This window comes from Anopheles gambiae, chromosome 2 (genome assembly GCF_943734735.2).
Source record: "Anopheles gambiae chromosome 2, idAnoGambNW_F1_1, whole genome shotgun sequence".
Classification (NCBI taxonomy): domain Eukaryota; kingdom Metazoa; phylum Arthropoda; class Insecta; order Diptera; family Culicidae; genus Anopheles; species Anopheles gambiae.
In genome coordinates this window covers 64,278,477-64,305,243 of record NC_064601.1, presented here as the reverse complement: position 1 = coordinate 64,305,243, position 26,767 = coordinate 64,278,477, and the positions used below count along the sequence as shown (strand labels likewise).

Sequence of the window (26,767 nt, the reverse complement as noted above, 5' to 3'; positions counted from 1 at the left end):
TGCACACTGTTTATTCACTTCACACTTTATCAAAACACACCGGCGCACGAGACATTGAACGAAATGCACCAACGCACAAACACTGCGCGCGGGACTTTGAACAAAACACGCACAACCATCTCCGGCAAAGCGTCGCGCTGTACTGGTGGTGTTGTACGCGTAGGAGGGGGGGACATACGGAGCGATGGTTCGATGCTGTAGTGTAAGCGAGACAACACGATGTGACGAGCAGATCCAAGTTGGTGAGCTCGCTGAAAGAAGACACACACACATTCACAGACGGCTCGTCAAAGCACGGTATTTGTATTGGTGTTAGTGAAGCGCGCATGTAAAACAGAATGCGAACTCTCATCGCAGCTCGTTTCTCCTTGCTTCCTCAAGCTTCCTCATACCCCTCGGCCTGAATCACTCAAAATTTGGGGTCTCATTGTTTGCGTGGCACACTCACCCCGTCCGGCAAAATGAGTGTATTTTTTGAGTGATTTGAGTGACGCTGTCGAAATACAGTGTCCCCGTCCGGCAAAATGAGTGTATTTTTTGAGTGATTTGAGTGACGCTGTCGAAATACAGTCCCGTCCGGCAAAATGAGTGTATTTTTTGAGTGATTTGAGTGACGCTGTCGAAATACAGTGTCCCTTCGACCAATGAGTTACACACTCACGCGACATCATGTCGTCGTCCTGCTAAGTACGACCTCCATCCAGCAAACACATATCTGTGAATAAATGGATCCTTACCTGTCGATGCCCGCACTGCATATGCGTCTGTACACACTGTTTTTTTACTTCACACTTCACCAAAACACACCAGCGCACGAGACTTTGACGAAATGCGCACCAACGCACAAACACTGCGCGCGGGACTTAGAACGAAACGCGCACAACCATTTCCGACAAAGCGTCGCGCTGTACTGGTGGTTTTGTACGCGTAGGAGGGGGGGACATACGGAGCGATGGTTCGATGCTGTAGTGTAAGCGAGACAACACGATGTGACGAGCAGCTCCAAGTTGAGCTCGCTGAAAGAAGACACACACACATTCACAGACGGCTCGTCAAAGCACGGTATTTGTATTGGTGTTAGTGAAGCGCGCGTGTAAAACAGAATGCGAACTCTCATCGCAGCGCGTTTCTCCTTGCTTCCTCAAGCTTCCTCATACCCCTCGGCCTGAATCACTCAAAATTTGGGGTCTCATTGTTTGCGTGGAGTGTCCCCGTCCGGCAAAATGAGTGTATTTTTTGAGTGATTTGAGTGACGCTGTCGAAATACAGTGTCCCTTCGACCAATGAGTTACCCACTCACGCGAGCCCTCCCCCACCCCACCCGCAACGCACGGTGCGCTCTGCAGTTCTCAATGTGTTTGTGTTCTTTCGAGCCATGCTACGACAAACACTGCGCACGGGACTTAGAACAAAACGCGCACAACCATCTCCGTCAAAGCGTCGCGCTGTAATGGTGGTTTTGTACGCGTAGGAGGGGGGACATACGGAGCGATGGTTCGATGCTGTAGTGTAAGCGAGACAACACGATATGACGAGCAGATCCAAGTTGGTGAGCTCGCTGAAAGAAGACACACACACATTCACAGACGGCTCGTCAAAGCACGGTATTTGTATTGGTGTTAGTGAAGCGCGCGTGTAAAACAGAATGCGAACTCTCATCGCAGCGCGTTTATCCTTGCTTCCTCAAGCTTCCTCATACCCCTCGGCCTGAATCACTCAAAATTTGGGGTCTCATTGTTTGCGTGGTAGCAATAGACGATGCGCAATCTCAGATTGCGCATATATTTATCTGTCAAACGGGTCGGTTTGATATATTTATCGGTCAAAAAAAATGTATATATCTCGGACATATAATCTTGAAAATTTATGCGCAATCTTGGCGCAATCTGAAAATGTATGGAAATGACGTTTATAGCTCAGGGATGGCTACGCGAAATGACTTATGATTTGATAAAACGAATATATGCGCAATCTGAGATTGCGCATCGTGTTTTAATACGGTGATGGTGAACAAAAAATTGTGTAAACAATTGTCAAATTGTGCAGCGTCGTTTAGTGATTTTGTGTACAATGCTTTTTTAGCATTTTTAGCATTATCTCTAACGTTCTGTTTTTAAATTTGAGCAATTTATATAACTTCCAACTTTCATCATGTTGAAGGAGGAAATTAAAGGTATCTCCGATAACCTTCGCCGGATGACAATTCCCAGCAAATTTGTGGAGAAACATGGCCATGCTAACAGTAACCATTTTTATGCTGACGGATCCTCATCAGAGCAGGGCATTGGATTTGGTGTATACAACACGTGCTCCGAAGCATTCTTTAAATTACGCCAACCATGCTCAGTATATGTAGCGGAGCTCGCCGCAATCTTTTATGCCTTATTATTGATAAGTGCATGCCCTGCGGATCAATATGTATTTTTTTCAGACAGCTTAAGCGCTATTGAAGCATTAAAATCCGTAAAGGCTGTTAAGAGCCCAGACCATTTTGTGAAAGAAATTGTAAAGGTTTTAAGCCCACTGTTTGAAAAGTCGTTTCGTATATCGTTAGTATGGTTGCCTGCTCATTGTGGTATACCAGGAAATGAACAGGCAGACCATTTGGCCAAAAGGGGAGCTGCAGAAGGGTCTTTCTTTGATAGGCCTATCCTTCTTCATGAGGTCTTGCAGGCCTCACAGGAGTTTTGCATGGCACGTTGGCAAAATCTGTGGGACTCGGATGAACTCGGAAGGTTTCTGTATACAATCACTCCTCGTGTAAGCTTGAAGCCTTGGTTCCATAACACCCCTGGCGATCGTGCGTTCATTCGAATGATGTCTAGACTTAGGTCTAATCATTTCGCATTGGGTGCACATCTCCAGCGTATAGGACTGGTCGACTCCAAGGTATGTGTCGACTCCAAGGTCGAAAAACTGGGAAAATGTACTGATATTCCGATTCGGGATATATGAGCAGCATCGGACTGGAAATTCCTAAAGGCCATATTCGATTTCTGTAGGCATGTGTAAAATGAACGAGAATCGCACCGTTCGAACAGTTCGGTAAAGTGCACGAACGAACGAGGTTCTTAACAAAAAGAACGACCAGGACTTTTGGAAGAAACTGACTACACTGAACGCGTTCGAACGTTCCGTTCAGTGTTCGACGGCACACATAAATGTGGCAATAAAACGTGCAAAATCATATTGCTTTCTCGCTCATTCTCGCACCGTGCGAACGGGTCGTCAGAGATCAAAATGTACCCTGTTGGTGTTGAAATCGTACCCATACAACTCAATTCCTCGAACGCCGTCGAATTTGTCCAGCAGTGTTCGATACGTGTGCTGTTGGTGTGGAAATCGTATCTATACGACTGAATTCATCGAACGCGTTCGAACGGGTGTTCGATCTGTGTTCTGTTGGTGTGTAAATCGTACCTACACAACTGAATTCATCGAACGCGTTCGATCTGATCCGTTAGTGTTCGATCTGTGTTCTGTTGGTATGGAAATTATACCTATACAATTCAATAGATCGAGCCCGTTCAAACGGATTAGTCATTGTTTGGCTCATCATGTTGATCCATATTTAAATAATTTTGTTTTTTAGAATCCTTGAGTGTGTATAAGGCATGGGGTACAATATATGCAGGAGACATTTTTGCTCGTATTAGTTTTTTACATGCTAGTTTTTGGTCGGTTTTGCGATGGATTGTGTTGACCAGACAGCCGAGTGTTTAATGTTTTTAAATTATTGGTTTCAACCGCAGAATGAGTACTTCTTTGGCTACAGTATGCGTCTATGGTGGGTAAATGAAAAAGATAACGAGCGTTCTTTGTGAATAAAAACCTCATGAAACAAAGAACGAAAGAATCGTCGTTCGCGTTCGGTTCTTTTTGGTGAGCGAACTAGTTCGTTCGCGTTCGGTGAAAAGAATCGTTTTGCCCATGCCTATTGGAGCCCTTTCCGTTTGAAGGTCGTAGGCTGAAATTTCAGCCTGTCAGCTGTTTGCATTATATAGCAGTTTTCGAGCAGCTATCTGAGGGAGTATAATATACAGGTGGGCTTATCCCAAAGTGTATGAATTTAGAAGACTGATTTTTATCGCTTCTGCTTCTGAATGAAGATTTTAAGAATGTTTTGAGTATTCGTCAAGCCTCCAGAAAACTCGTTGGAGCAAAAGTTTTCACTCGTTCTGTCAAAAAGTGATATTCAAATTTGATTATAAAAAAATGCTATGAGACCACCTGGACTACATACACTTTGATTCTAGATTCCACCACGTGATCTGTTTAATTTAAAGTGTACTCGAATCTAATTCTAGCTTTGAGGCTAGAATAATCTAGACTGAAAATTGCAGACTAGTTTTTTGTGTGGTTTTGTATGGATTGTTTACATGATTTCAGCCTCCAACTGTCAAACTCCGTACAAAAAACTAACTAGAATCGTGAGGGCCCCCATTGTTGGCAACAGCAATCTTGCATCCTATCTGATTTCCTCTTGTTTGTTACATGTTGTACATCGCTTGTATGTTTGGATGGATTTATCGAAATGCCTGGATTCCAAACGATACAGACCCCCGCAATGCAATTGGAATATTGAACTGGAATAGACAACCTCGAAACCCGAATGATGTAGACCTTCGCCACGCTTATAGGACCAAAAATCATGGACTGGATTGATCAAAACCAAACCGTCCGGGATAAGGTGCCCTTCCATGGCTCAGAGAAGGAAATGTCTCCCTGCCAATATGGATTGTAGCGCCATGAACTACCTTTTTATTTTCTACTCTTAAGCAATACGGCCTTTTTGGACCGTTACTCCTGAATAAAAAAAAAAACTTTCATCATGTCTTCGAGCCAGAATACAAATATTTCGCGAAAACGCAAGCGTTATTTGGAGAAATACGAGCGCCAAACGGAGGCAGAATGGACACAACCCAAACCTTATACATCGACCGAAATTATTCCATTGCCATCTACCTCAAATGGTAAGTTAATTAAACGAATTTGTTATGTATTTTAGGTTGTGCTTAATGCTACGATACAACTTGAAGGCCACACACTGCCGTTTGAATCGGCGTTAGGAAGAGCAGTTTGTTAGTGTACAAGCTTCTAGCGCAAGCATGTCATTGGCGTGCTTGTGTTATGAAATATTCATATTTGGAGCATGGGAGGAATATTTTTGTGGAAACATGAAATTAAATTGTGTGAGCGGAGGAAATCAGTCCGCGATTTCGCGTGCTATTTGTTTTGGTAAGCCGTTCAATTGGTTTAGCGTCAATGTTCTCTGGCTGGCTGTAGAAGATAAACTTTTCATGAAGGAGCATTGATATAGTCATACGCGTAGTCATACATAAAGAGGCACCGCTTTCTCGCAAACGAAACAAAAACACACTTCTCGACGCACTTCTCAAGACCATTCTAAAAGCATTAGGAACGGCAAGCGCTTAGTGAGACCTGTGGCCGGAGTTGATCTGTCTGGTCGCGGATTGGAAGGAATAGCTTTTCATCGTCCGCGTATAGAGAAGCATCTCCTTTAAACAAGATCATATATGGCAAGATTGGAATGGAACCAAGCCAACAGCTGCCCGGATAGTCCGAGCGCGTAAAGCTTCCCGCTACGCAAAGCGACGGAGGGCGTTATGGCGTTCTGAGAATTTTATCATGCCTTCCTTTTCTCTCCAACGGCAAATTTGTCAAGCAGCTCGTCGAGCTGCCCGTCGCTGGCTCCGCCTCATACCCCTCGCCTGAGCGCGCTGTCGAAGGTTTGGATGTGTTGGTGCGTCAGACGGCCAATCGCTGTCAGCCGTCGTCCGTGCTTTTTCCCTCCATAGCGCCATCTCTTTCTCGCGTGTGGTCAATGCTCGCGAGCTGTTGTGGCGCCTTAAAATGCCGTTAACAAACATTGCGGCGATGAAGTTGCATTTTCACAAATCAAACCACAAAATCGCAATGAGTTCAAACACTGCAATATAAAAATGACTAAGGAATCGCTAGTTTACGCTGGAGGGTTTGCTGTGCAACGCGCTGAACTCTAATTCGCATTGACACGTTCAGCCCGGCGCTGATTTTCATCACCTTTCCGTTCTGCCGGCATCTAGAACGCAAGCTGATTGTGAAACCGGCATCCTGGAAAGTTCACTGGCAGTCCCTGGGGCCTGCCATCGATCTGAACGTGTTAAGGATTAAACATAACTTTGTTACACTAAGCTTTTGCTTTCGTATGTTGTAGATTACACAGATATGCTGAGCTGTCTGCGCATCGGTGTGAGCCTGCGTGTGTGTGCACAACTGTCGCCAAATGTGTTTTCTTCCGGAATGTTATGATCCATCGGTCAAAGAAAGGAAGGTGTTCATATAAGGCGGAAAGACGAATTGAGGCCCCTGTCAATGGTAACTGATGACCGGGAGGAGGGGGTACTGAGACACAGCTGTTGGGAGATTGAACAGTATACTTAAATTGCCGGCGGATGGGGGGGAGGGAGGGTGGCCATGGAACCCCTACGATCATTGATCACAGGCCCTAAAATTGTAGTTGCCATGGGGGGATGGGAGGTGCAAATGGTTCTCCAGCCACGGGGCCCTAACGACCATCTTTCCGGGGGCCTTTGTCGTTAATACTCTGTCCACTTGTACACATACGGCATACTACAGCCTAGAGATCATCGGCGACCGCCTAGTCCACCTACTGTTAGGTCCGCCGCTATCTGCAGCGTATGCATCGGGCAAGAGACAGTGTGGCAGTATGCAAGTTGCCCGCTGGATAGGAGCGGGCCCGCGGCACCGCCATCATTCCGCACATCTGCATGCCTGTCGTGGGTTCTAATCGCGTATGAACCATCCGCCGTAACAAGAACTGGATATCCGGCTACGTGATACTCAAGTCCTGAAAAGGCCGGCATGACCGCGTTGGCTATTACGCCAATAATAATAATAATAATAATAAGAACAACTTTCCATAGCAGTCCACACTCGGGGAAGGTTTTTTTTTACTTTGGTGCTGCCGGGCTACCGCTGTGGCGCGACAAATGCACGGAATGCACTCGACCAAAACATGAACCTACCGATCCGAACCCACTCCAAGGCATTGCAGGTCAATCGGCGTCATAATAACTACTCCAAACCAACAAGCCACCAGAGTCTGGAGGGACAGGTGCAGCACCATACGCGCAACGTAATAAACAAATCCGGAATCCTCTTTTGTATGGATTCAATTCAAAATTTGTTTCCATTTGCGTCCGCTAGCTGAATTAGAAATGAATGTGCAACAAATCAAATGCACATTTGCTTAAATCATGTGTCTTTTTAATACCCCCAACAGCACAGCCGATGGCAAAGATGCCAATGCCAATGGTTGTGTTATCTCTCAGGTAGCGAGATCGAAAATGCATGGACTTTGTAGCCGCAGCGGATGAAAATGTACGCATCAGAATCAAATAGTTTTGGGGTTTAAAAACGCACGCACACATACAAACACGCGCGCAAACTCACACACACACACACACACACACACACACACACACACACACACACACACACACACACACACACACACACACACACACACACACACACACACACACACACACACACACACACACACGCACACACACACACACACACACACACACACACACACACACACACACACACACACACACACACGCACACACACACACGCACACACACACACACGTGCGCGCGCACACACACGCGATAAGGCACCTACGAACGCGCGCACGCGAGAACGCACCTACGAAAGCGCGCATGCAAGCACTCACCCCCCATCAAACCCCCCCTCCCCTTCCGCTATCATCAGCTATCATATAGCGCAGCAGTGTCAAACTCATCTCATCAGAGGGCCGCTAGTACAAATTTTCAGTGATTCGCGGGCCGCAAAGTTGAAAATGGAAAATATACCCCAATGTTTATGTAAAATACTTTTTTACATTTTTATTCTTAAACAAATTGTCTTTTTGTACTCCTCGCTTCTTATCTGGAATCGTTTGTTATGTACAAATTCGCGATGTTATTTTTATATGTGCTCTTTTTTATATGAGAAAATTTTTTAATGTACTTTCAATGTTATTATTAAAATAGAACATTTTTCATTACTCGCGTTCTCTTACGGCTGTTCTGCTAGAAAATATCTGTCAAACACACTTTTTCACTGAAGTAGGAGAAGTCTAGCAGCCTGTAGTGAATCTTTTTCAAACAATCCGAGCTATCCATCACTGGATGAATAACAAAAATATTTTCTTGCAATTTTTTTACAGATCAAGAGAAAAATTGTAATAACACGTGTTTAAACATTATTTTTCGCTAATTTCCAAGTTCCAAGTGTTCTGGTGATATATTCATTTCTTATAACAAGAACCCGTATTTTACGAATATCTTTTTTTTAAATTACGATAATTTTATCTCACGAAGAGTCGTGGTGTGTGATCCCATACAGATCGGCAATCCTATTTTTGACACTTAAAGGGAGATGATTCGCGAATTGAGGAATCGAGGACTGTGTGAGCTAATCTATTAATAAGCTTTGTATTGCAAGGCTTAGGCATTTCGATTATTTTTATCCTTAATCTAAATCCTTTAGGCTTTTGGTTTTGATTTTTGGGGAGGTTGGAAATTACATTAATTCGTCTTGCAGAATGTTGGGTACAAATAATTCCAACTTGGCTACAATCATTTTTATTAACATTTATGGTGGCATGATTATGACAAAAAACAGAAGAGGCTCCAATCGAATATCAATGATGTAACATTCTAAGGTCGGAAAAAATCGGATTCGGATGAATCCTTTACTCGGCAGTCGAGGGCATGAAGATTGTCAATTTCGGCGGGACAACCGATGATTCCAACGGTTCCGAATGGCTCTAAATGGCTCTATTGGCTTCGGACGGCACCGAACGGAACTGTTGGTTTGATTTGGCCGGATTCGAAGTCAGAATAGCTATGATCGGAAATGGTTTTGAGCCGTGGATGCGATTCCGACAATCAATCACTAGTTGTTGAAAAATTTTCTAGTGTGTGTATCAAGTTATTTTCATTCCTTTTTCGTTTGTAGACAGTTGAGGCAATTTTTTTTCCATACAGAATGTGTAATCGAGTGTGCACAAAATTATGCTAATATTCAGAATTTAATCGAAACATAATACGACTGAGCTTGCATTCGATTCAATGATTCTTAAGGGTCTCGATTGATATGTACCTTTGTGTAGAATAAGTTTATGAGATGTTATGGGTACATTCATGTTAGCTTCGAAAAATATACCAACAGAAGGATTGTTCTTCTCTTGAAAATTTAATACACTTTGACAAATAGTAATAACAGATTTATGGTTTGCAGTGCTTTTAGCAATTCTCAAAATACTCTCGCGGGCCGCATTCAGAATCGACGCGGGCCGCATGCGGCCCGTAGGCCGCCAGTTTGACATACCTGATATAGCGCATCATCATCCAAAGCGCCGGGCGAGGTGGGGGATCGCGACATGATAGAGTGAATGGTCACTTTCCCCGCGCTGTGTGTGTGTATCGAGACCCGAAAACTCGAGACATATTTCGGCACATTAAAAAAAATATTTTATTGCCACTATACACTGTGCTACATGATGCTTAGAAGGTCGCAGCAGCGGCACGAAATAAAATAAACCATCAATACACCGATAACACTTTGAATCCCAATCCAGCTTCTCCCGCATCGTCTCAAGGTCACACACAAATTAATAAATGCTAACACCCACCAATAACAATACACAACCGCAATGCACATATGAGTATCAACGCATACACCGCAACAGCCAATCAGCTGGCGGCGGAAGGCACGGGCAGAAGCGCAAGTAAGGCAAGGCAGGGTGAGGGAGGGAGAAGTAGCGGACGAAAAAATGGGCGCCAATATTTTTAAATTTTTTTACCGTTTTTTTTTGCTCCGCCGCCATAAATAGTTCGTCCATTTCGCCAGCAGATGGCGCTAAACTTGCTCGACCCAGCGCAGGAATCGCTGAAGTCCAGCGCGGGAGACCAGCCAAAATCTGCGCTGGCCAGCGCAGATTTTGGTACATTTCCTGCGCTGGAAACTGCTCGAATTTGCGCTGCGGGTTGTTAAGCAGCAAGACTTACGTAACGATGTTAAAAGCAGCTGTTCAATCTCACTATTTCGGATAATTTATTTTCCGCGTTTCGGTGTAACTTTCAAACTTTTAATATTTACCAGCAGTTATTCGTTGTGCAGCAAAATTGAAAGAGAGAGTTTATTCGCGACATTCACTGTTATTTATAAACTACTCGATCGAGCCGAACACTCGAAATTGAACGAAGAATGTTCGTGTTTCGTTAAGCACGATATGAAGTGACAGGGCTGTGCCTGAACAGCAGCTTTGATACACCGCGTCGATCTGGTCCTGTGGCAGAGGCAGACATACTCAACCAGATTGGCGGTGGTTGAACGTTTCGACCGCATGAGAAGTGGCCCATACAATAGCAGCGCGAAACCCTTAACGCAACCGCAGCATGCCTCGGTAATTACGAGCACTAAATGTATACTAAATATACTAAATGTATGTAAGTGTATAAGCACTTCAGCGTAGTGTAGCGGGCGGGAATTGTTTCTAGCACAGGAACTTCGAATGAAAGTGAGCTCTGAAATTTAAGCGAAGTATAGCCACGATCGAACTCTCGATCGCGCTTTTATTATGTGCTAATTATTTGTGACACGGACGAGGGGGTGTGGCTGGTTTTGGTTCGGGTTGTCCCATGAGGTGTACATCGTCGTCAGCAAATTGGGTTGGTGGGGGTTCGAAGCTCGGGCGGATCATTCGGTGGGGAAGGCATCAAGTGATCGATCGTTCCACTGTCGGTGCCGTTCTGTCAGTTCGGTCATTGGTGGTCGGCCTGGTTTTAGGTGTGCGTTGAACCCCACGCTATGAGGTAACTATGTTGACCGTATATAGTTGGCTGCGGGTTCTAGGTTCGCCTTTGGACAGCACGCAAAGCACGTGTCGTCGGTCGTATTATGTCATTGGAAGCGACAAGAAACAAAAAGGGTCGCTTCAGTAGTAATAAGCCAAATCCCATCCGTTCCTGGGGCACCGAATGGATTGAATTTTACAAATTGTAGATGGACTGTTACTGCTAAGTCCATTGCATCTGAAAGAGCTGGGAAATCTAACAATTTTTGGCTAGCACCAGCAAAGTGTGAGATGTACGGTGTAGTGAACGGTGAGGTCAAGGCAGGTGTATCTTTGATTTACAAAAAGCTTGTTTGTTACTTCAAATTTTTATTTTTTCCTGATTCTCTTCCTGTCCGTTTTCCTAAGCCCCTCGAAGGGTCTAGAGAGAAAAATTGTTCGAGCCCGTTGGATCGTATCCTTTTGACTCCTTAAAAATTGACTAGCGGGAGGCCGCATTTGCATGTGTAGCTGCCATTTCCACTTCTACGGACAAACCGCCGTACACGATATGGGAAGGGATATCCAACTAAGGATGCCCAGACTCCCCGCTGTCAGTGTCTGCTCCGTCAATCTCTTCCGCTTTTCCTGACGGTTCTGGCGATGCCGTTGCCGAAGTCTCGCCATCCTTGCGCGTATAGTCTCATCGCTGTCCGCGGTGATGATGACGGCGACGTAGGCCGTTTGCTACGCCGTACTTCCGTGTAGAGCCCTTTTCGCATCATGCCGCGAAAATCATGCCCTTTTCGCTGCCGGACAGCGTCTGGGTCGGACCGATTGTCGGATTTCTCCAACTTGGCTTAGGTGCGCGTTCTTGATGCCAGCAGCGTTGGAGTTATGAAGTGATGCACTTGGCGGCTTCGCCACGTGCCAAACAAGTACAGCATATGCATTGTCGAGTAAGCGATTGGCACGAGTAGACTGCCTCGTATCTAGCGAAATGAATTTCGGCTACGTTTGCCCATTTATTTGCTATGTTAGTTGATATACCCGCTGTTTGGCCACTCACAGTTTGGGGGCTGTATTTGGGATCAGATGGATAGTAAACAATTTTTTTTTGTATTGGTGAGAATTATTTATAGAAGAACATGCTGAGCATAGTTCATCTCAAATACCTTAGGGTATGCTTTTTTTTATTCAGTAGGAACGGTTGAAAAAGGCCGTATTGCCCGCAATACCATAATAGCTTTATTTGTTCTTCGTGTTAATCATTAAGTTCGTTAAAGGTAAAAGATGGGTAAATCAGCTATAGGTTCAATAGAGTCAGCTTTTTTTGTTAAGTATGTTGGTGATGTTTTCTTTTACTACTGAAAAAGAGGGAATTATAATAGTTGTTCTTAAATATTTCCAGGACTGTAAACATCACACAAAACTAATTACGTTGTGTTTTTGTCTTGCCTTTTCAGGTGAAAACAATGTATATAGTAGCAGTACTTCTGGTGATGGTTTCAACTTGCCTAACATCTATCCAACTAACAACGATTTACTTGAAGGTGACGGTGAGTTAGATAGTAGGGGAAGGTAGGTAAAGACGGACACTGCGGGTAAGATGGACACTTCTCATAAATGCATCAAAATGGTAATTTTCGAAAAAATCAACAATGCAGCAACCTGACTTAAAGTTAATCAACACATTTGAGAACATTTTTGGCATAATATATGCAAACATTTAAAATCCACGAAAAAAATAAATTTTCAATCGTGTGCACCCTTGTGGATCTAATTTGACTACTGCAGATCTTAAGCTCTACAACTTGTATTGTTTATATTTCCAGAAGTTTTATTTCATGAATGAGTTGTCGTGATCATTAATGAAAAAACTGACGAAAGAACGAGAATGAAATCAATACAAAATATTGTTTTCTGGTGGTTTAAACATCCTGACACCAAAGCGGGAAAGACGGACACTATGTTGTAGGGAAAGATGGACACCAAATTTACTGATTTATTTTACTTCTTTTATCAATTGGTGATGAATAGATTTCTTCAAATACCTTAAATAAGGGCATTCCGAAGCTTTAAATCAATCAGCAACTAGAGAAAGTATTGAAATAAGCGAGAAATGAAACACCGGTCAAAATAGTAGCCATTCGTTATGCTATTACTCGCTCGACGCTGATGAGGCGCTTCACGAAATTAAATATCTTGTCACGACTTGGACAACTTTAAGCAATAAAAAGATGAGGCATTAATACGACATTTTTCAGGAATAGATGAGAAATTCTATGGGATTACCAATATCAAATGTTGAATTTTGACATGGTGGAAAATGGATTAAATTATTAACAAGTCCATCATAAAATACTGGTTAATAGTCCCTCAACAAATACAATAATTGGTTTATAAATGTACCAGGACGTGGAAAGCGATAGAATTTGTTAAAATACTGTAAAACTCTTCACTTTCCAACGTTTTCTACAGGTGTCCATCTTACTCTTCATGGTGTCCATCTTTCCCATATCAGGTGTCCGTCTTACCCGAACATTTCAAAACCGCACGAAAAAAATCATATATTTCATTCTTGAAAAAAACGTAAAAATCGATGGAAACTTAAAAGATTCAACACATTTTCTGATGGAACATGAGTGTAAGATAATATATGCACATTTTCATGGTCGTTGCACTAATATATCTCAAGATTTTTACCATTTCCCTTAACGTGTCCATCTTTACCTAACCTTCCCCTACTAACCCTTTTCCAGCTATTTTTTCATATTCAGATAGTGATCACGGGGATACCGATCGCGACAGTGATGATGAAGATATTACGGCGTGTTGGGAGGAAGCCTGGGCCTTCATGGGTAAATTATCACCCATTGAAGGCCTGAGAACATGGGCTATTGTTAAAAACGTGCCGCGAACGACGCTCAATTTACTTTTGGCGGTCTTGCGGAATTAGTATCATTTAGACGTTCCAAAAGATGCGCGGACATTCCTCAAAACCCCCACCGAGGTCGGTTTGGAAGTACAAATGATCTCGGGCGGCGAATTTTGGTACCAGGGCATTGAGACGGTCCTTCGCAACTATTTTAGGTAAGTGCTTATAGCAATAAATTATAAATATTTATTTATTGGATTGCATAGTGTTCCTAATTTTTTTCCTTTCTTACAGAAATACCATTCCCGAACACGACACTTTAAAAATACAAATGTCGATCGACGGACTTCCCCTATTTAAGAGTTCCACTAAGCAATTGTGGCCAATTCTAATATGGGTGGAAAGTTTGCCTGAGGCTCCGGTAATGCTTGTCGGGCTTTTTTGCGGACAAACTAAACCGGGGCTGGTGGAAGAGTTCTTAGGCCCACTAGTGGAGGACTTTAATAGACTCCAAGAAACAGGCTTGCGGTTCGGCAACAAAGTGCTACGCTTATTACCAAGCGCATTTGTCGCCGATTCTCCAGCGCGGGCATTTGCTAAAGGTATGCAAAGTACTATTGTTATGAAAATTGAGAATATTTTTTTATTTTCTGTTTTGTTTCTTTCCAAGTACAGTTTACTTTAATGCAGCACATGGGTGCTTAAAGTGTACCTGTGTGGGGGTACACCTCAACTCGGAGCACAAAATGATTTTTGAATCCGTGGACGCCGAACTGCGTACGGACGTCGGCTTTAAACGACGAGTAGACAAAGACCACCACAAACCATGGCGATCACCATTAGAAAAGCTCAAAAAAATTAATATGATCGACGGTGTTCCCTACGAAGGTCTCCATCAGTTTGATCGCGCGGTGACCCTAAAGCTTGTTCTAGGGTTATACGAGGGAATTTTTGAAAATTTTGACAAGTGGTCACCCCGACAAAAGGAAGCCGTGAATACTTTTTTGATAAAGACACGGCTTCCTTCGGAAGTGAATCGCCCGCTATCGCCATTTTTGGAAGGCCACCGAATTTCGGTCCTTCCTTCTTCATATTAGTATTGCGGTCTTGAAGGATTTTATGTCTTCTGATGCATTCAATCACTTCTTGTGCTACTTTTGCAGTGTGACGATTTTTAATTCAACGGCACACAAGCATCTTTGGTCTCTTGCGGAAAAGTTCTTATACAACTTTGTAAAGAACTTTCCGCAGTATTATGGTCGAGCCCATATGACCAGCAACGTCCACAATCTCCTGCACGTGTCAGGAGACGTTAACATGTTTGGAGCGGTTCCTGAATATTCCGCATATCGGTATGAGAATTATCTTCAAATTGTACGCCGATATGTGAGATCGGGCACGCATGTAGTAACACAGGTAGCCGGCCGTATGCAAGAAATTGCATCAGTACAAGTGGCTACCAATCGTGTTACTCAAACATACCCCCGGTTGAAGGGCAATGGTGCCGGTATACACGTAACCGCCGATTTTGTCCTACTGCCAAACTTTAAGGATCAATGGTTTTTAACCACCGAAAATGGCATTATAAAATTTTTAGAAGCGACGAGGATTTCTTCGCTGTTGTACACCGTAATTGGAATCCAGTATGAAACCTGGACGGAACAGTTTATTGCATCGATAGACGGTGAACAGTTATCGTCTACTGACCTACATATCTATAAGATAGATGAAAATGGTCCGTCCAGGTCGGTGGAAATACCACATTATGCGATCAAGTGCAAATTTGTTGCACTTCGCCTACCCTCTACTTCCTTTAAACATCCTGATCCGCAACTATCTTCCAGTCTAATCTCCTTAACTCCCCTTCTCCATACTTTTCAATAAACTAACTATATCAACTAACATATTTCATGTAACCCGTCACTAACTGTCCCCTTTTCTGATTAACATTTTTATTAATTTATTATTGCTTATATTTTAAGTTCTATTCCTTTTTTTATTTACATAACTGCTGTCTGAATCGAATTCTTAACAACATACCTATTAACTAAACTTATAAAATATTTGCTCGGAGGATGGATCGGAAGGATGGTAAGGAGAGGTGATGGTCAAACAGGTGTGCGTAGGAAATGAAACAATCTCACAGCACGTAATAAAGGGTCATTTAAACCAACTGAAGTGCGTCGATTTGGAACAAATAAAGGAGCACGAGGGCGTAAGGAACGAATTGGAACATAGAAATGCAGGGATGAAAGAATGATATGTGAATCCACAGCATTAGATATGAGCGAGGCAACAAACATTATTTGGGAAATGTGACGGCGTTTCTCCAATGAGTCCAGACCCAACAGCTGGCATCTTTGCTCATAGTCCGGTAGGGTATCTGACGTGAAGCCGGGCATTTTGCTGACAATATACTGAGTAAATGATCTCTGCACTCTTTCTATGCGGTCAATCGATGTAAATGAGGTGGGACACCAAACAACAACACAGTATTCCAAAATCGGTCTTACTAACGAACAATATAACGCTTTTAAACACAGAGGGTCGGTTATGCGGATTGAAAAACGTTTTATCATACCGATTGTTTTACGAGCCTTATTAACAGTAACGTCAATGTGATCGAGGAATGATAACCTGCTATCGAAAGTTACACCAAGATCTTTTACCGAGAGTACACGATTTATTGCTATACCCTCAAAGTTATAAGCAGTCGTAACGGGATACCGTGAACGACTGAAGGACATGACATGACATTTTTCGGGGCATAGAACTAGCTGGTTCGATGAGCACCATGATGCAAATCGGTTGAGGGTGTTTTGGAGCGATATGCAGTCACCAACAGACGATATAGATTTAAAAATCTTTAGGTCATCTGCATAACAAAGAAAACAATCGTGTGGAATGACTGAGTTAACATCATTAATAAATAAAACGAACAATAAAGGACTCAACACGCTACCTTGAGGCACTCCCGATTTGGATGAAAAGGATTTGGAAAAACAGGAGTTTTGTTTAACACGAAAAGAGCGATTGCTGAGAAACGAATCAAGCCAACGAATGTGTGAGTCAATGAAACCCATTTTGGATAGCTTCGCAAGAAGGATAGGGTGAGGAATACGGTCAAAGGCTGCTTTAAAGTCAGTATAAATGATATCAACCTGAGAACAGCTGTCTAAACTGGAGGTGATAACGGAAGTCAAGGAAATAAGGTTTGTCAAGGTAGAACGTTTAGGAAAGAAACCGTGTTGCTGAGATATAATGCAGTTTCTTGCAATAAAGAGGATATGTGAGTGGACTATAGATTCAAATATTTTGGAGCTTGCACAGAGGATGCTTATTCCACGATAATTGGTAGCGTTTGCACGATTACCTTTCTTAGGGATAGGAGTAATATGAGCTAATTTCCATGTGTCCGGGAATGAACATGATTTAATGGATATACGGTACAGTTTTAATAGGAGAGAACCGAGCAAAGCATTGCATTTCTTATGTTCTTTTCTAAGTTATATGATCGCATACGATGTGTTTCCATCACTATACTGGATCTTTGTTGCCCAATTTAACGTGGGCCGACCACTTTGAACGCTTTGTGCATTATAAAGCTCACAATGGTCATTTGTTAAGGTTTTTTTAATAACACGGTTAGGCTAGATTAGTACTATATATTAACACGGTTAGGTTAAGTAGTATATTAGATAGTATTAGAATAGCAGATTTTTTATGGGGAGACAATGACCATTGTTGGTACATAGCTTTATGTTTGCCATGCGGGGCCCCATGCACTGTAATGCCCGCGTTTCCGCAAGTCTTGTACTAGTGAGCCGTTGAGATCTCTAATTAAGAGCTACTGTGTTCTCGTGATCATGGAAGCAGGGGTTTTATGGTACAGTATCGGACAGAATGATAGGACCCTAGTTTTTTCAACGCACCGTACACTTGTTTTGCCACGTTACTTGTGTTGGTGTGTGTGTGTGTGTGTGTGTGTGTGTGTGTGTGTGTGTGTGTGTGTGTGTGTGTGTGTGTGTGTGTGTGTGTGTGTGTGTGTGTGTGTGTGTGTGTGTGTGTGTGTGTGTGTGTGTGTGTGTGTGTGTGTGTGTGTGTGTGCGAGTGTGTGTGTGTGTGTGTGTGTGTGTGTGTGCGAGTGCGCGGGTTTTTGTCTGAAGAAACGTAGCTTGACATGGTTTCATATTGCATTGAAAGCATTCTGTTTATGTGTGTTATCATGTGAAACAGCGTGCGTTCACACTTGGATAAAAGCTAAAGTTTGCATCGACAGCAGCGCTTGTTCCCCGGACGAGAACGCAGGTGTGCTGTTTCATGAATGTGAATACGACACCGGTGCGAAATGAAAACGCGCACAATAGCAATGAACTCGGCATTCCCTCACAGGTGTTTCTCCAGTGCACGCCATTGAAAGGCATGCGTGCATCTTTGCGTTGAACGTTGTGTGCGCATGGGAAACTTTGTGTGTGCATTGAGCAAGCGCGCAGGTGTTCTTTTCAATGGGCGTTTTGTTTCATGAGCGCGGCAGTATTCTGTTCTGGTTTTGAATGGGTACATGCTCACTCGCTTACTCATTGATTGTTTTTATCCATACGCTTTTTTGCTGCTCGACAACGATGTGATTCATCGCGTATAAAAGCAGAACGCAGGCAGTGCACGGCATCAGTCGTGTCCAAGTTTTTAACCAGTGTGTTCTTGACGGTCTAAGCAAGCAATTTTTATTACAATGGGTCGAGGTAAACATTGTACCGATTATCAGCGCCATATCATTAAGCGAATGGCGGCTGCTGGCATTAAGCGCAGAACGATCGAGTTCGTGATGGAACGATCGCGCACTTTTGTGGCGAACGCGCTTCGGACAACCGAAACGCGCAAGTCACCCGGACGTCCTCGGAAGACCACGGCGGAGGAAGACCGTAAGATTGTTAACATATCGAAGAAACATCCGTTTAGCTCGGCACCAGAGATCCGAGGCAGACTGAAATTGGCGGTGACGCCGAGAACAGTTCAGCGAAGATTGGTCAGTGCCGGGCTACTCGCGCGAGTGCCAGTCAAAGTGCCCAATTTAACACCTGCGCATAAAAACGCACGGGTGTTATTTGCAATTGAGCACATGTTCTTCGATGAAGAGGATTGGCGCAGGGTTTTGTGGTCAGACGAGTCAAAATTCAATCGACAGGGGTCGGATGGACGTAGGTTGGTTCGGCGCCCTGTTAATTGTGCTCTTGATCCGAAGTACTGCTTCAAAACTTTCAAGCATGGCGGTGGTAGTCTCATGGTGTGGGGATGCTTCTCCTACTATGGGATGGGTCCGTTGGTTCGAATCCACGGTAATTTAAATCGGTTTGGGTATCGAGATATTCTTGATACTCATTTGCTATCACACGCTAGGAAAAACCTTCCTCGGTCTTGGATGTTTATGCAAGACAACGATTCTAAGCATACTTCCGGGACTGTCCAAACTTGGCTTGCTGACAACAATGTCAAAACAATGAAGTGGCCAGCCCTTAGCCCGGATCTCAATCCCATTGAGAACCTCTGGGCAATTTTCAAGAAGAGGCTGGGTAAAAACATACCGGAAGATCTGGATCATCTCTTCGATCACATGCAAGAGGTGTGGAGCAAAATTCCACCTGAAACGATCCAGAATCTGGTGATGTCGATGCGTCAACGCATGATTAATGTCATCGTGGGCGACGGCAATAAGATCAAAAACTGAGCTTATTGCATTTTTGAATAGGGATCACTGCTCGCGAGGGTGGTGGTCCTGCAAATTACAACAAAAACCTAACCCAAAACACAAAAAAACTACTGACAAATCTATCCGAAACGACCTACTTGTGAAACAAACACACACATCAATACACATTCAAACATACATACACACACACACACACACACACATGCACACACACACACACATACACACACACACACAAACACAAACACATACAAACCACACATAAACTTGACCCAACGGGTGCATAGTGCGTTAAAAAACCAATGCCCTATCTTTCTGTCCGATACTGTAGGATATGGGTGATGGTTATTTTAATTCTTTAATTGTTTAATTTTTTTGTCTCTTTGGATTGTACCCATTTTGACTAACAGACTAATACACTAACATCATCATTTTTTATGTTCCAGGAAACTTTTTTGACATGAAGTATAACGACAGTAGAGGAAGGATGGATTGATAACAAGTAATGTAAGTTAATGTTTATAATTAACGGTGGTTCGTGCTGTGAATGCGGGTCACTTTGTGAATATGGTACACAACGGCATCGACTACGGTGATATGCAGCTGATATGCGAAGCGTGTCACCTGATGCTGGCGCTGGGCATGACACGGAAGGAAATGGTACAGGAGTTCGACGTGTGGAACAAGGGCGTATTGGATTCGTTCCTGATCGAGATCCCGCACGATTTTCTCAACCAACGCGACGTTGAGGGATAGATTCTTTAGCTTATTCGTGACTTGGCCACAAGGATACGGGCAAATTGTCGGCGATTGCCGCCCTGCGCCATGCCGTTCCGGCGATGTTAATTGATGGAGCGGTCTTCTCCCGCTGCTTATCTGCTCTTAAGGATGAGCATGCTCAGGGCAACAATCAACCGGCCGGGCCCAGCACGAAATGTACCGCGCAAGGCTTCATATTGCTGCGCCAAGCGGCCAACGACTTAAAGTAGGACGTGAACTACGGTGGCATTGCGCTGATGGCATAGCGGTTACATAATCGCGGGATCTCTTTTAAGGAGTTCATCGACCTTAATCCCCGCTCCGTCAATGTTTGGCGACCCACTACTACAGCATCCCATGCACCTTCTGCGCCTGTTACCCGTGAATCGGATCATCATTCATCGCCACCTTCTATCAACCACACGACACAACTGCGAAACGCTGATTTCACTATTTCGCCCGATCATGGTCCTATGAGTTTGCCTTATACGCAGTACTTTCAGCAAGCGTAAACCGGCTGATCCGGCTGAAGATTTTCATGAACTACCGACTTTACCCGAATTGATGGAAGCTAACCCTGCATCTAATACACACAATCCGTCTGACTCTCTTCCGCCGTTAATAACTTGCAGCGAGAGCACTCCCGGCGCATCTCGCTCTCTCATTCCTTCGATAGATCGACTAAACATCTACTATCAAAACGTAAGAGGATTGCGCACAAAACTAGACGAGTTACGCCTCTCTCTATCTGAGCTTGATATGGATGTGTTGGTGTTAACTGAAACATGGCTCGATGGCTCAATTCCGTCCTCTCTTATCTCGGAGGATGCGTATGTCATCTATCGCTGCGACCGAAATTCTCTCAACAGTAACCGTTGCCGTGGTGGTGGTGTACTCATTGCCTGTTCTTCCGTGCTGAACACGTCAACTTTATCACTGCCGTTCGACTCGCTGGAGTCTGTTTGGACAATTGTTAAGCTTCAAAACCTTGCAATCTATATCGGCGCCGTTTACATCCCACCCGATTTGCGTTCTTCCAAAGTAGTCCTTGACGTTTTACATGAGAGTGTTAGTTTCGTTGCTGGCAAACTTAAACCAAATGATCTTATGGTGTTACTTGGTGATTTTAATTCACCATCACTCTCCTGGCAACCGTCGGCATCGTGCGTTAATCACTTCATTCCTACTGGTGTATCTCGTGAAAATGTTTCTCTGCTTGATGGAATGTCGGTAAACGGTTTGCTGCAATTATCCGGCATAAAAAATATACGCGGAAGACAATTAGATCTTCTATTTGCCAATGCTGCCTTCTTGGAGTGCTGCTCCCCCGTCATAGCTTCACCTGTTCCACTCGTTGCGCTAGACAATCATCATCCTGCTCTTGAGACAAGCGTGCTCCTTACGCACTCTCGCCCTGCATCCTCCCAACGAATACCTACGGCTCGTATGTTCAATTTTAGGAAATTGGACTACCAAAAGCTTCATCGTATATTAGCCGATACCGATTGGTCCTTTATTGATGCTGACTGTGACATAAATCAAGCTGTAGCAGCGTTTACTAATGTAATCACTTCCGCCTTCCCTTCCTGCTGTCCTCTCCTTAAACCCGCTCCTAATCCTAAGTGGTCGAACAGAGCTTTACGTCTATTAAAATCGGACAAAAACCGCGCTCAACGCGCCTACCGTTTAAATAATACTTTACACAATCTTTGTGTATATAAATATGCGGCTAAGGCTTATCGTCTTCTTAATCGCCATCTGTATCGTCGCTACGTTAGGCGTCTTCAAATGCGCTTCACTATTGATCCTGGGTCATTCTTTCGTTTTGCGAACTCTCGGCGAGGCTCTGCTAGCCTTCCATCCACCCTGTTTCTTGATCTGTCCTCTGCTACGTCCAATCCTGATATATGTAACCTGTTTGCCAAACATTTCTCTAGTGTATTTGTCGATCCTAGTACTTTTAAGGTTCCTTTGGACGTAGGCTTGTCTTACACGCCCTCTGATGTGATATCATGTAATTCAGTCGTTGTAAGTGAAAGCCTAGTAAAATCCGCTTTATCCAAACTTAAAACTTCGTTTTCACCAGGCCCCGATGGCATCCCTGCCTGTGTTTTGAAAAAATGTGGCAATACCCTCACTCCTATTCTCACTCGTCTTTTTTCTCGCTCGCTTAGTGTAGGGATTTTTCCTAGTCAATGGAAACTAGCTTGGCTTGTTCCCATTTATAAGAAAGGTGACCGCACACTAGCATCAAACTACAGAGGCATTTCTATTATTTGTGCGTGTTCTAAAATCCTCGAGTCAATTGTCCATTTATCTGTAATGCCTTGTGTAAAAAATTATATTTCTGCGGAACAACACGGCTTTATGCCCAATCGCTCAGTGTCCACCAACCTAATGTGTTTTTTGTCTTCTCTATATCACTATCTGTCTAGTGGTAAGCAAGTAGACACTATCTATACCGATTTCAAAGCGGCATTTGACAGTATACCTCTATCATTACTTGTTGCTAAGCTTCGAAAACTAGGTTTCGGTGGCTCTATATTGCCGTGGTTCAACTCCTATCTTGAGAATCGTTCATATGCAGTTAAAATCTGTGGCTCTTTCTCTGAATGTTTTCTTAGTTCTTCGGGTGTCCCTCAAGGTAGTGTCCTTAGTCCCTTACTGTTCATTCTCTTCCTCAATGACTGTACTTCGATCCTTCCTCCTAACGGCTTCTTGCTATATGCGGATGACGTTAAAATTTTTCTTCCTGTATCTTCTACAGCTGATTGTCTAGTCCTTCAATCCTGGCTCTGTAAATTCTCTACATGGTGTGCTTCTAACGGTTTAGTCCTGTGTCCTGAAAAATGTTCTGTCTTGTCTTTCTTCCGATCTTCTACAAGTATAACTCATGCTTATAGTGTCTGTGATGCCCCTATTCCCCGTGCGTCCTTGTCTAAGGATCTTGGCGTCTTCTTTGACCCGAGTCTTTCTTTCAAGGAGCACACGGACTATGTCATCAACAAGGCCAACAAAAGTCTTGGTTATATTTGTCGCATGTCCACTGAAATTCGTGATCCTTTTTGTCTTAAGTCCCTTTATTGTTGTTGGGTCCGTTCCGTACTGGAATATGCCTGTGTCATCTGGTCTCCTGTTCAACTATCTCTGCTCCAAAGGATTGAGAGGATCCAGAGACGTTTTACAAGGATCGTATTTCGTAGGTCGCTGGGTCATCACTCTATTCCGCTTCCTTCGTATGACGATAGATGCACTCTATTAGGCCTTGCCAAGTTGGAGCACCGCCTCTCGGTCGCTCAGGCTTCTTTCGTCGCTGGCATATTGCTCAATACGATTGATACTCCTTCACTTCTGTCGCGCTTACATTTGTATGCACCTTGTCGCACCTTACGTTATCGTTTTCGTCTCCAGTTACCTATATGTCGTACACGTTTTGCTCGCAATGAGCCTTTTGTAAGAGCTATGTCGTCTTTTAATAGTACTTCTGATCTGTTCGATTTCAACATATCCTATCCTGTCTACCGATCCCGTCTTCGCTCCTTTTCCGTACCATAAACTCCTTCCAACTCCTTCGTGAATAATTGTATACTATAGTCAGTAAGCACTATTGCTGTAACCCAACGTGGCCGAGCAATTAATAAAATAAAAATAAATAAATAAATAAATAATGTTTAGCAGTATCATCAGCAACGTGTTCCTCGGCAACATTCGGCATGCGTTAGTGCACAATCCGCATCTTACTATCCATCTTATGATGCGTTTTCCTCTGAAGCTGTGAAACGGTTGCCAAATGGACTGGAATATTTTATAGTACTGGAGTATTTGGCCGTAAACGTACTAGTAAATTGAATTATTAAAAAAAACACCAAAACAGTACACTGTTGCCTTGAGTCGAGTACAAGCACCGATTTGAAAAAAATGCGCCTTAAGAGCCTTATTGTCATGTGGAGCAGGACGACCACGACGAACGGCTTTGCTTGCTTGCACTTAAACATACACACCTTTGGGTAAGTACACTTTGGGGACCTTTATTCCTAGCACACAAGTGTTTATTTAAAACTATTTAATATACTTTCAGGTTGTATGAGTCCTGTATAGTCTGATTTGTGTAAAAGTAAATAGTCGAGCTAGCTGTAGTCACACGTCCTCACTAGTGATTCTTAGATTAAAAGCGGTTGATGAAGCTCTTATACACCTCGAAATTGATTAACGCATGATACAAAAGTAAGCAAGTAAGTATACGACAAATGTACAAGTGACCATTTATGTTCTATATTAGTTATTCATAAATTATGTGATTTATCGTAATACCTTGACATCAATCCAATTACGACAGGTCCTTGGCTTACAGAGCATTAATATGTGCCATTGGATGTCCTTGGTTGGGATCTTCGTAGGCTAGAAACCCGCTATTGTTGACAGCATAGGGCGGTAGTGATTCCGAGCCAATCCAACGGAATATATGCTTATGGTAGGACTACGCTTACATTCATACATTAGATTAATATGTATCTGAGTCAGTAATTATCATATCTTTCGGGTTCTTTCTCTTCAACTCTTTATAAGCGATTTGTTTTATAATTTCATTCGTTGGTTTATTATTTCCATTGTTATAAGTTCACAGCCACAATGCCACATAGTCTTCTAGCATATAAAAAACTGATTTAAAGTATTTAATTTAGTTATTTCTTAGGACCTCCTTTGCTCTTTCGTGTGAATGAGCCACGAGAAACGCTTTTTATTACGCCTGATACATTGGCACTGTTTTTTGCATTTTGTAGTTTTTTTTGAAAAAAAATTTCAAGTAACGCAAAATCAAATTTTCGGCTACCTACATTTCCTACATCTGCAAATAAGCGCAATAAATTTACATCTTTTCGGAAGGCTACTTTTGGTCCATTACTTCCTCTTCCGCTCCAGCTACATTCAACCAAAAATAATCGATTGAAAATAAGATATAAGGCCTCGTGAAGTCGCGCTTTTGTTTCTGTTGCCTTCATTTTGGCCCGCAATTTACGCTTCACTTCCTCAAACTGATCCTCTGAACCTAGATTCTGCTCAAAATCACCTAACTCCTGTTTCGATGCAATCAACGCAATAATTCCCTCATTTTCTTGCGTATGTGGTGTAATTGCGGGCGTTTCTTAAGGAACAGGATTTTGCTCGTGTTGACTCTGCCACTTAATAATCTCGTCGTTTTGCATTTTAACGTCAACAACGATTTGGCTCAGGGTATAAATCTGTTTGCTGTTTTGCAGGGCAATCTCTGCGCATTTGCATTGATTTCCTGCAGCCCCGCAACAGCAGACAGAAGAAGCTTCGGTGGGCTGACGATTCATTTTTCATCTGCAATTATGAATGTTTATGTTACTTTTATTGTTTGTGTATAGTTTTGATAATAAATAGTAGGCATGGGCAAAACGATTGTTTTCACCGAACGCGAACGAACTAGTTCGCTCACCAAAAAGAACCGAACGCGAACGACGGTTCTTTCGTTCTTTGTTTCATGAGGTTTTTATTCACAAAGAACGCTCGTTATCTTTTTCATTTACCCACCATAGACGCATACTGTAGCCAAAGAAGTACTCATTCTGCGGTTGAAACCAATAATTTAAAAACATTAAACACTCGGCTGTCTGGTCAACACAATCCATCGCAAAACCGACCAAAAACTAGCATGTAAAAAACTAATACGAGCAAAAATGTCTCCTGCATATATTGTACCCCATGCCTTATACACACTTAAGGATTCTATTTAAAAAAACTACTTAAATATGGATCAACATGATGAGCGCAATCAATTCAGTTCAGTTCATTCGCGAACAATGACTAATCCGTTTGAACGGGCTCGATCTATTGAATTGTATAGGTATAATTTCCATACCAACAGAACACAGATCGAACACAAATGAGCCAGTTCGAACGCGTTCGATGAATTCAGTTGTGTAGGTACGATTTATACACCAACAGAACACAGATCGAACACCAGTTCGAACGCGTTCGATGAATTCAGTTGTGTAGGTACGATTTACATACCAACAGAACACAGATAGAACACTAACGGATCAGATCGAACGCGTTCGATGAATTCAGTTGTGTAGGTACGATTTACAAACCAACAGAACACAGATCGAACACCCGTTCGAACGCGTTCGATGAATTCAGTCGTATAGATACGATTTCCACACCAACAGCACACGTATCGAACACTGCTGGACAAATTCGACGGCGTTCGAGGAATTGAGTTGTATGGGTACGATTTCAACACCAACAGGGTACATTTTGATCTCTGACGACCCGTTCGCACGGTGCGAGAAAGAGCAAGAAAGCAATATGATTTTGCACGTTTCATTACCACATTTATGTGTGCCGTCGAACACTGAACGGAACGTTCGAACGCGTTCGGTGTAGTCAGTTTCTTCCAAAAGTCCTGGTCGTTCTTTTTGTTAAGAACCTCGTTCGTTCGTGCACTTTACCGAACTGTTCGAACGGTGCGATTCTCGTTCATTTTACACAAGCCTAATAAAAAGGTTTGGTTAGGTTAGGTTG

General features: G+C 43.2%; 3 pseudogenes; all 3 read left to right on the top strand.

Moving 5' to 3' along the window:
- Positions 1-11,186: 11,186 nt before the first annotated feature.
- Positions 11,187-14,486, top strand: LOC133395102 (uncharacterized; annotated as a pseudogene).
- Positions 14,487-14,498: 12 nt separating this feature from the next.
- LOC133395101 (uncharacterized) lies at positions 14,499-15,695 on the top strand (annotated as a pseudogene).
- A 3,275-nt stretch (positions 15,696-18,970) lies between these two features.
- Positions 18,971-20,701, top strand: LOC1273684 (6-phosphogluconate dehydrogenase, decarboxylating; annotated as a pseudogene).
- The last annotated feature ends 6,066 nt before the right edge of the window (positions 20,702-26,767 follow it).